A 14,355-nucleotide genomic window follows, 5' to 3' on the forward strand; every position below is an offset into this window, starting at 1 on the left:
GCATCCTTCACCAGTTTTCCAATTATCCAGTGGTTAGAATCACTTTGACGCATGTAACATTATTTCAGTTAATGAACATTGGTTGTGTTGGGGAAAATCTCCCTCACCTTAGGCTCATGCAAAAAAAAAAAAAATTCCCAGTGTTTCTTTTTATTTTCCTTTTCTCTCTTGTGCACATTTCGTGCTGGACAAATCTTGGACATGTGGGTGGGCTGAGTCAGCCCATGGACTGGTGATTCTCACCTTGCCTCTATATTGGAATCACCTTCAGAAGTTTAAAAGATGGTGTAATTGGAGTCTCCACCTCAAAGTTGTGGATTTAATTAGTCTGCGGTGGGGGACAGGCGGTTAGTTTTTAAGGTATGGTTTCCCATGTTTTAATAAGCCTTCCAGTTTATTCTGATGTATGTTAAAAGTTAAGACCTTTGAACTTGGATGTACCGCCTGATTGTGGGGGCTTTTAATGATTCTGGCGATGGTTCTAATGAGCAGCCCATTTTGAGAATCACTGCAGGGTCTTCCTCTGGATGATGTAGTCTTACAAGATGTCAGCTTTTAAAGATTAGTCGACCTTCGAATGACAAGGGTTCTGTATAAGTAAAAGTAAAGTTTTCTTCCATTTGTAAGCCCCTACTAGTGGACATATGATAGGCTGAATTACCAAATTGTCTCTGAGGGAAGCTCGGCTTTCAGTTTTCAGAGATAAGACCGCTTTATTATTGATCCCTTGTGTCTTCTTTTGGAAAATTGTGTATTATTGATAAAGCTTTGGCATGGGATATTGAGTTGGGCCTATTCTTGCATTTCACTGAGCTCCTAATTAAGCCAGTTTATATGAAAGACTTGACAGACGAGACTTGGAGTTAAATGTATTGATTTGCATATTGATTTTCTTTGAATCTGGTGGTTGCCACTGTCTATCACACCCGACCGGAATCTGCTTTGTTTTGATAAGAAAGATAATTCAGGCAGTTGGGTTTATTGCTTAGGCTGTTAAATTGCAAAATAAAATAAAAGTTGTCAACCGTTTTCTTTTATGGCTGTTGGAGGAAAGGTTCAGATTAAAGTCACTAGACTGATGTTGGCAGGATGTATCTATTTTCCTGGGTTCAACAGTACTGTTCATCTCTAAACATTCCCAGATAATTCTATAGCAGTGCTTCCTTACTTTAACATACTTAGAATCAACTGGAGGGTCATGAAAGCACAGATCCCTGGGCACTACCCTAGAGTTTCTGTTTCAGGATGTCAAGAGTGGGACCTGAGAATTTGCATCTGACAACTTCCAGGCGATGTGGCTGCTTTTGGTGTGTTGGTTGGGGACACACTTTGTGAAGTGTACCAGAGCATTTTACATTATATTTCATAGTGCAGTATTACATAGGGCATATGTAAGAGCAAAAATGGTAAAATTACCTTTACAAAGATAACTTGGCAGTTTGTTCCATCTTAGGGAGTAGAAGCATGCTAGAATAATTCCGGAATGTTTACTCTGAATACAAATTTCGTACTGTCCTAATTCTGTCTGTAGCTGTCTGTCTGTAGCAATACATGGAAAACATAGACCTACCTGTCTTAGATTTGTGAAGCTTTTCTGACCTCACGGTGTCCATTCATGTAATGGGAATATTCTCTGCAATGTTGAAAGCCTAATTTAAAGGATAAATATTTCAGGAAGATGATGTTAGCACAGCCCTGGGTCCACATGATGGTGTACTTTACCGATCTCCTCCCAGTTTATATTCCCAAAGATTTATATTCCATAGTGAATAGCTATGCCTGTTTTTTTTCTGGGTCCTTGGCACCTATAGCTAGGGAACCAAAAATTAGGTTGTAAAAGTTTCTGTTGCAACTGAATGCTTCCAGGTTCTGGATATCCAAGTATATCATTACAAGCCTACACATTACCTAACAACCAGCATTTATACGTAGAAATTCTAAGTTGCTCAACTCCTTTAAGATAGAAAAAAGGAGCTCCTTCTATCCTACATACTAACTCCAGAAAGCCTGCAAAACGATGCACTACCAGAAGGAAAATGCAGTGTCTCTAGGACTGTTAAGATCCCATTTTACAGAAGGTAAATATCCACCATGAACATGTCTCTAATAAGCCTTGGTTAAGGATACACAGAACTTAAAGTAAAGATGTCCTACAGAGAGAGGCAGGTTTATGTATCTCGCTTGTTGGGAGAAAATTCTGTATGGGTCTCTCATGTTTCTGCAAGCTTGTACATGTCTACGTCTTGCACTTAACTGTTCCAGACTAACAGTTCAAGGATATTTGAATGGTGGCCAGCTTTGGAAAAAAGAGACATCTCCCTCTGGATCAAAGGGCAAGCATCCTTTTTGCCCGTTATAAAAGATGTGGGTTCCCTAAGCTCAGCACTCCTTGCCCTAATAATAAAACCTACCATATGGGCAGGTGTCACTGGACTGTCTTCGTCTCACTCCTTTGGAATTGGGGGTTAGGGAAATGGTGCAAAAATTCTAATACTCTGGGGCGCCTGGGTGGCACAGCGGTTAAGCGTCTGCCTTCGGCTCAGGGCGTGATCCTGGCGTTATGGGATTGAGCCCCACGTCAGGCTCCTCCGCTGTGAGCCTGCTTCTTCCTCTCCCACTCCCCCTGCGTGTTCCCTCTCTCGCTGGCTGTCTCTATCTCTGTCGAATAAATAAATAAAATCTTTAAAAAAAAATTCTAATACTCTGTCCCTTGCTATAACAAGTTGTCCTTCATCTCTGACCTTGGAATCCTGTCTTCTACCAGCATCCATATAGCTGTGGCGTGCTAAGTTGTTAACGTGCAAGCAGGGAAGATATCAGACCTTTTATAATTCTTGGCACTGCTTTCCCTCAGTTGAGTCACCATCATAGTTCAGTCATTCTATTACATGCTCTCTTGGAGCTGTATTCTTTGCCTTCAGAGCAATTATTTTTGTAATTGTACATTCCGCACATTCATTAGTATGAGTATTTGATTCAGATTTATCTTCTCCACTAGGCTTCATGAAACAAGGGCTGTGCACTTTGTTTTAATTTATTTTGTTCACTTTTGAAACTTGAGTACCCTGCATAGAGCCTGGCACATGGTCAGAGTTTAACCAATAGTTATTGAATGAAGGAAGGAATTAAGCCTTCTTTGGTTTTTGCCGCTTGTTGGATTCTCTGGAAGGATACTGTGAGACACAGATAAGCAGGGTATTTATTAGGATCAGTCAAGTAGAAGGAAGGAGAAGAAAGCAAGACACGGCAAAAGGATTCATTCTCATCAAACTCTCAGCCAATCTATGAGGAGCTCCCCTCAGCATTGTCCTGAGCTGAGGCAAGGGGCCAGGGCCTTTATAGTGCCTCATTGACCATCTCTTTATTGGATGTGAGCTTCTCCGGGTAGGGGGTGTGGCTATGGATGAGGCCATTTTCAAAGAGGGTTGACAGTCCAGGGTCATCGTCTAGTAACATTCCAGCATCCAGGGGAATAATTCCTTCACCAATGAAAGAGATCTAGGAGCCCTATCACACAGTCCACCACAGCCCCCTTCAATGTGTCCATGGTTTTTTTTGTTTAAGAGAGAATGAGGAGATGGTCTTTCTCTTACTATTGTTTTCATGTGGCTCTTGTGAGCTGTTCAAGGGTGGGTATGGTATCTTACTCATTTTTGAATCTCTTGTTTATTTCAAGAAGCTCACTCTTTCTCCCATGGAATGTAAAGTGGCACATTCATACTGAAAAGCTTGTTGTGTGTTGATACAATAATCTTCTGTTTAAGAGCCATGCCATTGAAGTTTCTTAAGACCACTGTTTTGGAGGATAGTTTTGACATAAAGGGAAAAGCACTTATTTATTTCTACTTCTCCTTCATGAACTCTGTGTTCCAAATGCCTTGAGAATCCCAAGAGAATATCTGGCTCTTTCATGCATTTAAACTCTTGCACAGGCTCTTTCCTTGGGCTTAAATGCCAGTGTCTCTGTCCTGCTGCCTGTACTCTTTTCTATCTGCTTCTAAGCATGTTTTGGGACTAAACTCAAATGTTGCATCTTTTGCCCCATATATTCTGAATTTCTCCGTGACTCTCCCCTCAGGCTTGTTTGTGCTCTCAGTGTTTTGTAGACATTTCCTGTTAGCAGTTTTCACTTTGCTTTAATTTCCTTATGTCTCTCTTTATTATGGGACTGAGAGCTTCTTCTGAGCGGAGACTATATTTTATTCATGTATCCTCAGAACTTATCACAAGTCCCAGCATCAGTACTGTGGCTTGTAATGACTTGTGAGTGCTAAATGTTAAATATGTAAGGAATTTTGAGAGAAGGTTGTTAAATACAACCATTACTAAAAATTTAATTACACAAAACTATAATTAAACTCAAAGACAAATATAACAAATACGTGTAAACCACCACTTCCTAATTGTTTTTCTATCTTTCGCTGTTATCCATGCTCTTGAAATTATTTATATCTATGTTCGTAGTGGGGACACCCTATATAGTGATGTGCATGGAACATCTCTTTCTAATTCCAAGTTCAGTGACTTTACAGTCATAGCTTGAAATTGGCCACGGTGGAGGAATTCATCATGAAATCTGACAAATTCTACAAACTGGGGCTCTGCTTCAACCAGAGCTGGTTTTTGAACATTCCCAACCAAGCAAGCTTGAGACCTGGCACAAAGGCGGTGTTTGATAAATATCAACCGAACTTAGGGCAAAAAGATTTTGGAAAACTTCATTAAAGGAGAGCATGAGATTGGCAGTTATGGAAGCCCAGATGAAGACGTGAGGAAGCCCATGTGTATCTGGGACAAGAAAGGATTGCTTCTAGGGGGATGAGATCATTCTTGGCCATTATGATGACTATTTTCATCCTACCTGCAAAATTTTCTTGCAGTAAGCAATGTGTGGAACCTGGCATGTTTTAAAACACATTCTTCAAGGTTGCCGCTTGATGTTCAGCTTCTTAGTTACTTCAGGAAGCTGGTGATACCTGCCATGGGATGTTAACCGAGGGAGAAAGAAATTGACTTTTTTTGGTGTTTGTTTTTAACTGAAACCTCAAGACACAGGCCCTGAGTGATGGCTGTTCATGGTATGTTTCCTTTTTCTAAATCTGTGAGTGTGAATATTCTAAGATGACAGATATGGTTAGTGGCTGTTGTTTACAACACTGGAGGGGCATGTTTTCCAAAAGTAGAGATCAAGGGTTGCATCTGCAGAGCCCAGCGAACTGGGGGAATAGGAGCAATTATTTATGATTCTGACCAAAATGTCAGGGTCTGAAGAGGGGCTCTGGTGCTTGAGGCTGAAGTGGTGGCTGGAACTCCGATTCATTTGAAGATGGAATTTCTCCATCTTCCTCTCTACTGGGCCGAAGGAGACATTTTATTTTATTTTTAAAAGAGCTTTTTATTTTCTTATTATAATAGAATCCATTCTCCTTGTAAAATAAAATGATAAAAACAATACAGGAAGGAATAAAAAAGAAAGTAGAAAAATAAATCACCAGTATCCTACCACTTTGAGATAACTCTTTATAAACATTTTGCTATTTATCTTTCTGGATTCGAAATATATCCTTGGCCCTACCAGTCAGAAAGATTGGATTGAATTTTATTTTCCATAATTTACATTTAAAAACATTAGAATTCCTTGCAGTTCCTACGTAAGCATTCATTATTTTTTTATTATGTTTTGTTAGTCACCATACAGTACTTCATTAGTTTTTGATGCAGTGTTCCATGATTCATTATTTGTGTATAACACCCAGTGTTCACGTTTTAATATTACGTTTCTTTAGAGACTAGCCTCCTAGAGGTTCTGATGTGGTACCTAATGCCAATGAAATGCATAGTTCATGATTTGAGAGACTTACAAGCTAGTATGGAACCATGACTGAACATTATGAAGAGGGTAGGAAAATGTGGGGCCATTGGTCCTGAACTGTTGCAGAGTTCTTCTGAGAGGAAAATGAAGCTAAAAATGTGGGGCTAGGGTCTTATTCTTCAGCCTCTTTTTTCAATAGACATTGGCACCAGCTCTGTGTCACGCTCTGGTGTCCCAAAGGTGAATAAGACACGTGTGCTGCTCACATTCTAGTAATGGACACAGCTGTCCAAATAATGACAGGACATGGTAATCGTTCTTTTGGGGATTTTAAGAAGAGGTCTGTGGGACAATAAAGGAAAGAGTGATTAATTCTTTTTTGGGAGGCACTAGGGGAATATATCAGTTAGATCCTTCTTTTGGTAAATAAAAATCAAACTTAAGAAAAACGAAGTCCAGGGACTAAAATACTGTCTTTAGAAATAGGCTTGTTATCCTTGTTTCGATTATCGATTTCTCAGTGAAGCCTTTACACAGCTGCAGCCTCTTCCCATATGATGGAAAAAATGATCTACACTGCAGGGTGACTCTTTATTAGGTTTTAAAAATTCATGCCTATTTCCTAATAGCGTGGAGGAATATATTCTGGCCTAGCTGATGTCACAGGTCCATTTGTGAACCAGTGTCTGGGTTCAGGATGATGCCATTCTTATTGGCCAGGCTTAGGCCATGTGATCTCTCTCACAGCCTCCCCTGAACCCTCTGTGCTGAAAGTGGGGGAGATATGTGCCCTGAACCAGGAGGAATGGATGCTAGCAGATATCCATTATAGGAAGGGCTCACTGGGGAGGGGACACTTGACTCATGCCCTTAGTAGCATGAGTAGTCATTTATCAGATAAAGAAGAATAGAATACCGTATACAAAATCCAGGTGTTGTTAAAAGGTTTGAATGTCGGGAATGACGTAGGTATCTGAATTAGGGTATAGAAAAGTGAAGGGGGCTTGGGGAGAGGCCAGAAATGGAGGTGACGTAAGTCTAAATTGTGAAAGGACTTCTAGACTACACTAAGGAATTGGTATTTATCCGCCTAGGTATGAATGAGCCAATGAGAGCTCTTAATGTGGCTGAATAATATGGTTGGCTTTGACTTTGAGAAAGACAACTTTGGCGTAATGGTGGAAGACGGATTTCAATGGGGGGTATCTGGTTTTGTCAGAAAAAGGTAGGAGTCTCTTGGCCGAGGGTGGCACACTATGGTTGTCAGCTCTAAAGTGGCAGCCTGGGACAACTGGCAACTGGCTGAGGACTGTACAGAAAGGAATGCCAATGGGTCAGTAATATCTGTCATATGAATGGGATGGAGCATGGTGGCATACAGGCTATATATTTGATGACTCTGATCAAACTATGACCAATGAGGGATTATTATATCCCCACCCCATTTTCTTTCCAAAAAAAGAGAATTTTAATAACTTGCATGTCCCTTATTTACTTCCTTACTCATTTATTATTACCATCATCATTTTATTTGTTGAAGGTAGACTGGAGTGTCTTATTTTAGCATGCCTCCCTTTATCAGTGAAGCAATAAAACACTGCTATTTGATCCAATATAAATGTAACACAGTTTTTTAAAGTAGGGAATTCCTGCCTGAAAGTGTCTTCCTAAGAGCGTTCTGGAAACTGAATATTGCATAGTGTTCCCTGTGGTCACAGCTGTCGCTTGCCCCCTGCTCTTCTGTCTTGGGTTATAAATTTTCATCTCATTTCTCTGGGCTTGAGTTTTAAGGCATAATAATAGATGGTGTTAGATTGAACTGCCTCTTTTTAGGTTTTCTACTCTTAGTATATGGATGAATAGATTAATTTATAGTGCTATTAATCTGTTACCCTTCACTAGCCATAAATTCAATTTCATACATTAAGGTATGACTCTAGAGGGGATAGGATAAGGAGATCTCAGGCCATGAATAACAAGTTATTAAAGTTGGAGATGAATGTGTGAACCACTGTGAGGAACAAAATTAACTAATGGGTTTTTATGGGTATTTTTAAATAGAGAGTCAGTTAGCACCCTCTTTAAAGGCATGAAATAAGAAAGCAGTACAAACAGATTCTTTGAGACCTGATCTATACCTAGTTTTTGAGCTTCTCCTCTTGACATCAGACCACTTCTACTTTATGTCCCTGAAATCCCAAGTTCAATTCAAATCTCTTTTGAGTGTGCCATGCTGTTTCAGAACTTTGTTTTTATTCATGCTGTTGACTCTTTCTGGTGAGAATTTGTCACCCACTTTGCCCATGTTCATTTTCTAAAGCCCAGCTGGTTTGGTACTTCTGGGAAGCATTCCTCAATGCCTCTCTCCTTTTTTTTCTTTCCTATACCTTAAAGATCCATTGTTTCTTTCTTTCTTCCTTTTTAAAAGATTTTATTTATTTATTTGACACGGAGAGAGAGAGCACAAGCAGTGGCAGCAGGAGAGGGAGAAGCAGGCCCCTTGGTGAGCAGGGAGCCTGATGTGAGGCTCAATTCCAGGACGACCTGAGCCGAAGGCAGACGCTTAACTGACTGAGCCACCCAGGAGCTCCAAGACCCATTGTTTCACTCCTCCTGCTTGATTGCAATTATCTGTTTATACAGCTGTCTTCCCTTCTTGGCTGTGAGCTCATTTATAACGTGGATAATATTCTCTCTTGGAGTGCTGGTATGTAGTGGGAGATCAATAAGTGCCTGCTGGATTGATTTGAATGCCAGTGTCACAGGTATCTCAGAAGACTCATAAGCCTGAGTACACAGGGGAAGGAAAAAATTGAGATTAGTTCCACTTTCCCAGCCTTCTGATGCCAGAGGCATGAAAGACCGCAATATGAAAAGGTTTCTAATTTGAGATGTTCCAGTGGAGTCCATTTTCCTCTTAATTTATTTTTGGCTGATTTGAAAAAAGCTCAGTTACTTCTGAAATCAAATGGAAGATCAAGAGTGTGTTATTCACTTACGGAAACATCTTTCTCTTCCTAAGTATCTGGGAACATGTGCTATCTTTGCTTCTCATTGCAGTGGTGGCCCAGGGTCAGAGCTTTTCATTTCTGATGCTCTGTGTATAGCCTCCAGCAGATCACGTTCTGCGTGCTCTTCCTGACAATGTTTTATTCATTAGAGTGTTGCCAAATGGAAATTACCTTTTGACTGTTAACGAGCTGTACTAACGTGAACCTTTTTATAAAAAAATCAGCTAGCCCAAATCAAGGTGCAGTGATAGAGCCGTTTATTTCTCCAGTCCTGTCTGCAAAATAGTGCTGGACAGATCTCCTGCTTGGGGGCACGTCCCAGTAATCAGCACTTCCCTGATTCCCCTGTATAGAGTAGCTCTGGTCATTCTCTAATCCTTGACCTTGCTTGACTTTCCTTCATGGCTCTTATCACCACCTGACGGATTGATTTCTTATTGTCAATCTTTTTCTAGTAGAATACAAGCAACATGAGAACAAGAATTATTTATTCATTGCTGTATTGAAGCTCCTAGAATCATGCATTGCACAGGATAGGTGCTTAATGAATAACGGCCGAGTGAATGGAGGGTGTGACTTCTCATCAGTATTCATAAAGCCCTTGCCATGTGCCAAGCATGTGGTGAGCATTTGGTATACATCACTTCCTGTCCTCCTTGCACCATCCACCCAGTAATTGTTACGCCATTTCCACTTACCCTGAAGGAAATGGAACTTAGATCCAGAAGGGTGCCCGCAGTTTCACAGCATGAAACTGGTGAAGTGAACTGGTGAAGCTGAACGTTGTCAGAGCCTGTGTGTTTAACCATGGGTAGCTCCAGGTTTTCAGCCCAGGCACTGGAGTTAGGCGGTGCTCTTTCTCACGCAATAGTCTGTCATTTAGGGCCTGGGGATGCCCCGGATCTTATCCCATGTCATTCAGTTTAGTCTTTTCCCCCATAAAAATAATAACTGCTGAGATTTAAACATTTTAAGGAACTTAAATTTTAGGGATTATCAAGTCCTGTGTCTAGATGATCCAATATGATCATCTACCGCACAGAGCAGATATTATTATTTCACTTGCACAGATGCAGAGAGGAGATTCAGACAGGTTCAGGGACGTACCCAAAGCCACATTGCTGATAAATGGCATAGCTGGGACCTGAATGTAGCTTTCCTGTTTCCCATGTCCACTTGCTGACCTATAACCTGCACTTTTTAACCAGAAATTCCCTGTGTGATATATAGATGACTAGCAGAAAATATGAGTGCATCCCTAAGCTGTATATTCAGAAATTGTCTGCTCAGTGGGAAGAAAGAATCTCAAGGAACTTTGTCATGGTTGAGCCTTTGTGGAGAAATGTGTCCATGCTTAGGAAAGACACATTTTAAGGGGAGGTGCCAAACCAGAGAACAACCTATGAAGACGGGGAGGATGAGGAGCTTGGAATCCCTTTATTTGAAGATTTCTTGGGCAAAGCCTTGTAGAAGGGAAAACGTTGGCCAGGGGCACATGATGGTTCAGAGATGGGGTATGAAGTGGGGCTGGACAGTGGAGGAGGGGCCACCTTGCTGTTTACTGTGAGGAAGCATAGCAAGGGCCTGGAAGCCTAGGTCCTGGGCTTCACTTGTCTATGTTCATATCCCAGTTTATCCTTTTACTAGGTGCTGTCCTTGGGTAATTTATTTCACTTCTGTCTCTTTTGTCTTATCTATTAAATGAGGACAGCCTTACTTCCCTCACTGTATTGAGATGAGAATTGAGACAACACATCGAAAGCCCTTAGCATGGTGTCCAGCGCGTAGTAAAATACCATTCAGTGTTGGCTGTCAGCACTGTTGATAGTTATGGCTTCAAAGTATAAAAGGAGAGCTCCCTGTGATGGATTCAGGCTCTTGGTGTGCCAGTGCTGTTAGGGGGACTTCTGTTATCTTCTTCATTGGCTTCATTCTGCAAAGAGATACCTGAGCCTCACAGAGGGGAAAGTTCTGTCTTGAGATTGTATAGGGAGTTATCAGCAGGACCAAATCTGTTACTCAGCTCTTCTAACAAACACTAAGGTGTTTATTTGTTTTTTAAATATGGCTGCTGTCTGTACTAACCAGAGCTCTAGTACGGTAATGGAGAGTGACATTCTCAGGGAGTTCACCTATGGTTAGACCTAGATCACCCCTCTGTCAGCACCTAAAGTGTTCTCTGATGGAGACAGGTAAAGCAGAACAGTATCAACTCATTGAAGCTTTCCTGGCCAATTCCTCCATGAACTATTTCCAGAATCTGACCATTTCTCCCCACCTCCCTTACTGCCACCCTAGTTCTTGCCACCATCAGCTGCACGATTGCAATAACCTGCAGACTGGCCTTCCCTGAAGCTACTTTTGCTTCTGCAATCTATTCTCCATGAAGCAGCCAGAGATATCTTGTGGCATGGAAATTTAATCATGCTTCCCACCCCCACCTTGCTTAGCTTCTTCCTACTGGCTCCTATTGCACTTGGAACAGAATCCAAGCAACTTGCCATTGCTTGCCAGACCTTCTAGGATCTGCCCCTGCCTTTTTCTCTGATGTCATCTCCTTTCACTCCCACTTACTCACTAGCTCCTGTCACATTGGCATTTTTCCTGTTCTCAAAAATACCAAGCTAGTTCCTACCACAGGACCTTTGCATATGTTCATCCACCAGATACTTGAATGGATGCCTTCTCTTTATCAGTCATATTTCAGCCTAACTGCCCCTTCCTTAGAGAGGCTGTTCGTATCTATGGTCGCTGTGTCCTCCACTCTGTCATCCTGCTTTATTGTCCTCATGGCACAGACCCACTTTCTAAAATTATCCTTAAGTTATATATATTTTCTAAGCAAATTCTTTTGCACTGGGGTCTTTTTACTTGTTTGCTGCCATATCTTCATTCCCAAACCGATGTCTGAGTTTTGGTAACTGCAGTTTAAATATTCAGTAGTGAATGAATGAATGAACCCCTTGTAAGTTAGGGTTTACTTCACCACAAGGAAGTTGTGTTCATAACATGAACACAGAAGGCCATGTCAGCAGAAGGAACTTTGCACCCAAACTCAGCTTTTATGGAGATTTAATTTCTCCATGAGGGAGGATAAAGGTAGGTCCTTTTAAGCGTGGGATGCAGGGGTCTGTTATTACGGGTCTAGGAGGGCGTTATAGTTAAACTTGGTCAGAATCCATAAGTCAGCAGCTAGAGTTTGAGGTGAAGTGAGGGGAAAGTCAGAGAGGGGTTAAGGAGGTAATTGATTTACTGTCTCTGCCAATATTTGAGAACCTACCATTATTAGCCTCTTGCCCTTCCTTTGTATGTTCCTTCCCATTTTCCCTTTCTGGTGTCTTAAAGGGGCAAAAAAATCTGATGAGGTTGGCCTCTGGAACCTAATCTTGCATAGTTAATTTCTAAGGTAGGATCGTGACTTCTCATGTGCCTTCAGGCGCCAGAGAAAATACCAGAAATGTATGAATTTCTGTGTGTCAGAGAGTGGTGGGGCTGGTGAACTGGAGAGTATGTGCCTACTGTGAGGTGAGCGTGTTAAACACAGCTGAGTCAGTAGCTGGATTTGGTACTTGGCTGGCCAGCTTGAGAACCCATTTTAGGAACCTTGCTCCTTCTAATTTTATGACAGTGTTTGTTTGTTTTTTAAACTAGCCAATACTTTCTGAATGTATAAATTTCCTTCATTCAAACTCTTGTTCAGTATTTCTATTAACTTAGGAGTTTGGTGCATGACAAACCAAATTGTCACACGTGTATAAAGAAGTAGGCAGATTTTTTTTTTTTTTATAGTGGAGTGAATTCTAATTGCCCATTTTGTTCCATTCTTTTACCTGAGGACTTACGCTTCATACAGTATGATTAATTAAATATCGGAATTAAAGATACATTGTTTGCTACTTTGTTGCTTTCTCATTATAATATGAATGATAGCTGCCAAGTCCCAAAGTCTCTGTTTTCTTAGTATTATTTATGGATCCTCTACGTGGGTGTTTTATAGAAGTATATTAGAATAGAATATTTGGAAGTATTATCTAGTGCTGTTTAAAAGAGGCTATAATGTACCTGATTATTTCTAATAATAAAATGATTGTAGGAGCATGTCTATTTAAAAGAAGATGAAATTACCCATTATTCAGTGATCACTTGGAAGAAAGTATATGAAAGAATTGATAACAGTAAATTTATTTTCTGGGAAAATTTTGGAATATTTTCCTGCTCCATGGGTACCCGATGTAGAGAATTTGAAAAGACTGGCTAGAATTGTAGTTTGTATTCTCATAGGTAAGATTTATATTAGAGAAATAACCTGGCCAGATGATTTCAAATCCTGATGATTTGAAAGTGAAATAATACTCAATACCATTGGCATGAGTCAGTCTCTGTTGGAGATTGCAGTGTTGCTGGAAATAGTCTTGGGTGCCACAGCTCAACACAGGCTTTAGGCGAGTCATTGGTTCTCCAGTAAACAACTCCCATTCTCTGTACAGACAGCTGATTCCAGCAGGAGACTCCCCAGGTCCAGCATGAGTTACCGACCTTGTATAGACTTGTCCCCTGGGTACTACTTTAAATTTATCTCCGTCTGAGAGTAACTGGGTTCTAATATCGAAGGGCTGTTGTGTAGCCTTTGTGAAATGGTGTGTGACATCAGACCATTAGCACACCGACAAGCTGTATATCAGCCAACCCTCCATTACTACCTCTTTTCTCCCTCAAGGCTTAGAGACTGGGACGGAAGTCAGAGGTGAAATTAAAGTGGCCTTGCCCCCCAAGAGTTCTCTTTGCAGTACAGTTAAGGCATAGTGGCAGGTAAGATCAACCTTGTGGAGTGTATATCTCTCCTGACAAGCCTTCAGCTCTAAGACAGGTTCCTTTCAGCATCTTTCATTATGATAGTAAACCATTTGGAACATTCGGGGCCTCTAGCCTGAGTGCCTAAGTCTCTAAGGGACAAGAAGGGTTGAGATCTATACCTGCATCTACACCTGTGTCATCTATATCCATACCTGTCTGTTTTTTGAAAATGCTAGTTTCTCACCCAGGAGTGCTCTGGTTGGTGAGCCATGTCTTTTGAGCTCTGGCTTAATCATCTGTCCTTGCAAGTCTGCATTATAATCACTTCGGGAGCGCATCAGCTTTGCAGAGTCTGGACCCCTGTCTCAGACCCGCTGAGTCAGAATCTCCATGGGGAAAATTCAGGAGTCTGCACACTGGGAACAAGTGGACGTTTGTCCACTGGAGTTTGTTTTTCCTTCCCTGAGTTCTCGTTCATCTCCTTCATTGGAGAGTAGCCCGAACTGGCACGAGGTTTCATTTGTCTTTAAGTATTCAGTGTGTCAGAACGAGCTGGGGCTAATGAGGTGACTCAATGCATCTGTAGCTCTTGGGTTCTATCCTTGACTATGGGGCAAGATATATTAAGAATACATCTTTTTTTTTGGTTTTAAGAAATGTAATAACATTTCTGATAGCTGAGTAATATTCCATTGTATATATGGACCACAGCTTCTTAATCCAGTCATCTGTTGAAGG

Source organism: Ailuropoda melanoleuca, chromosome 4 (assembly GCF_002007445.2).
Source record: "Ailuropoda melanoleuca isolate Jingjing chromosome 4, ASM200744v2, whole genome shotgun sequence".
Lineage (NCBI taxonomy): Eukaryota > Metazoa > Chordata > Mammalia > Carnivora > Ursidae > Ailuropoda > Ailuropoda melanoleuca.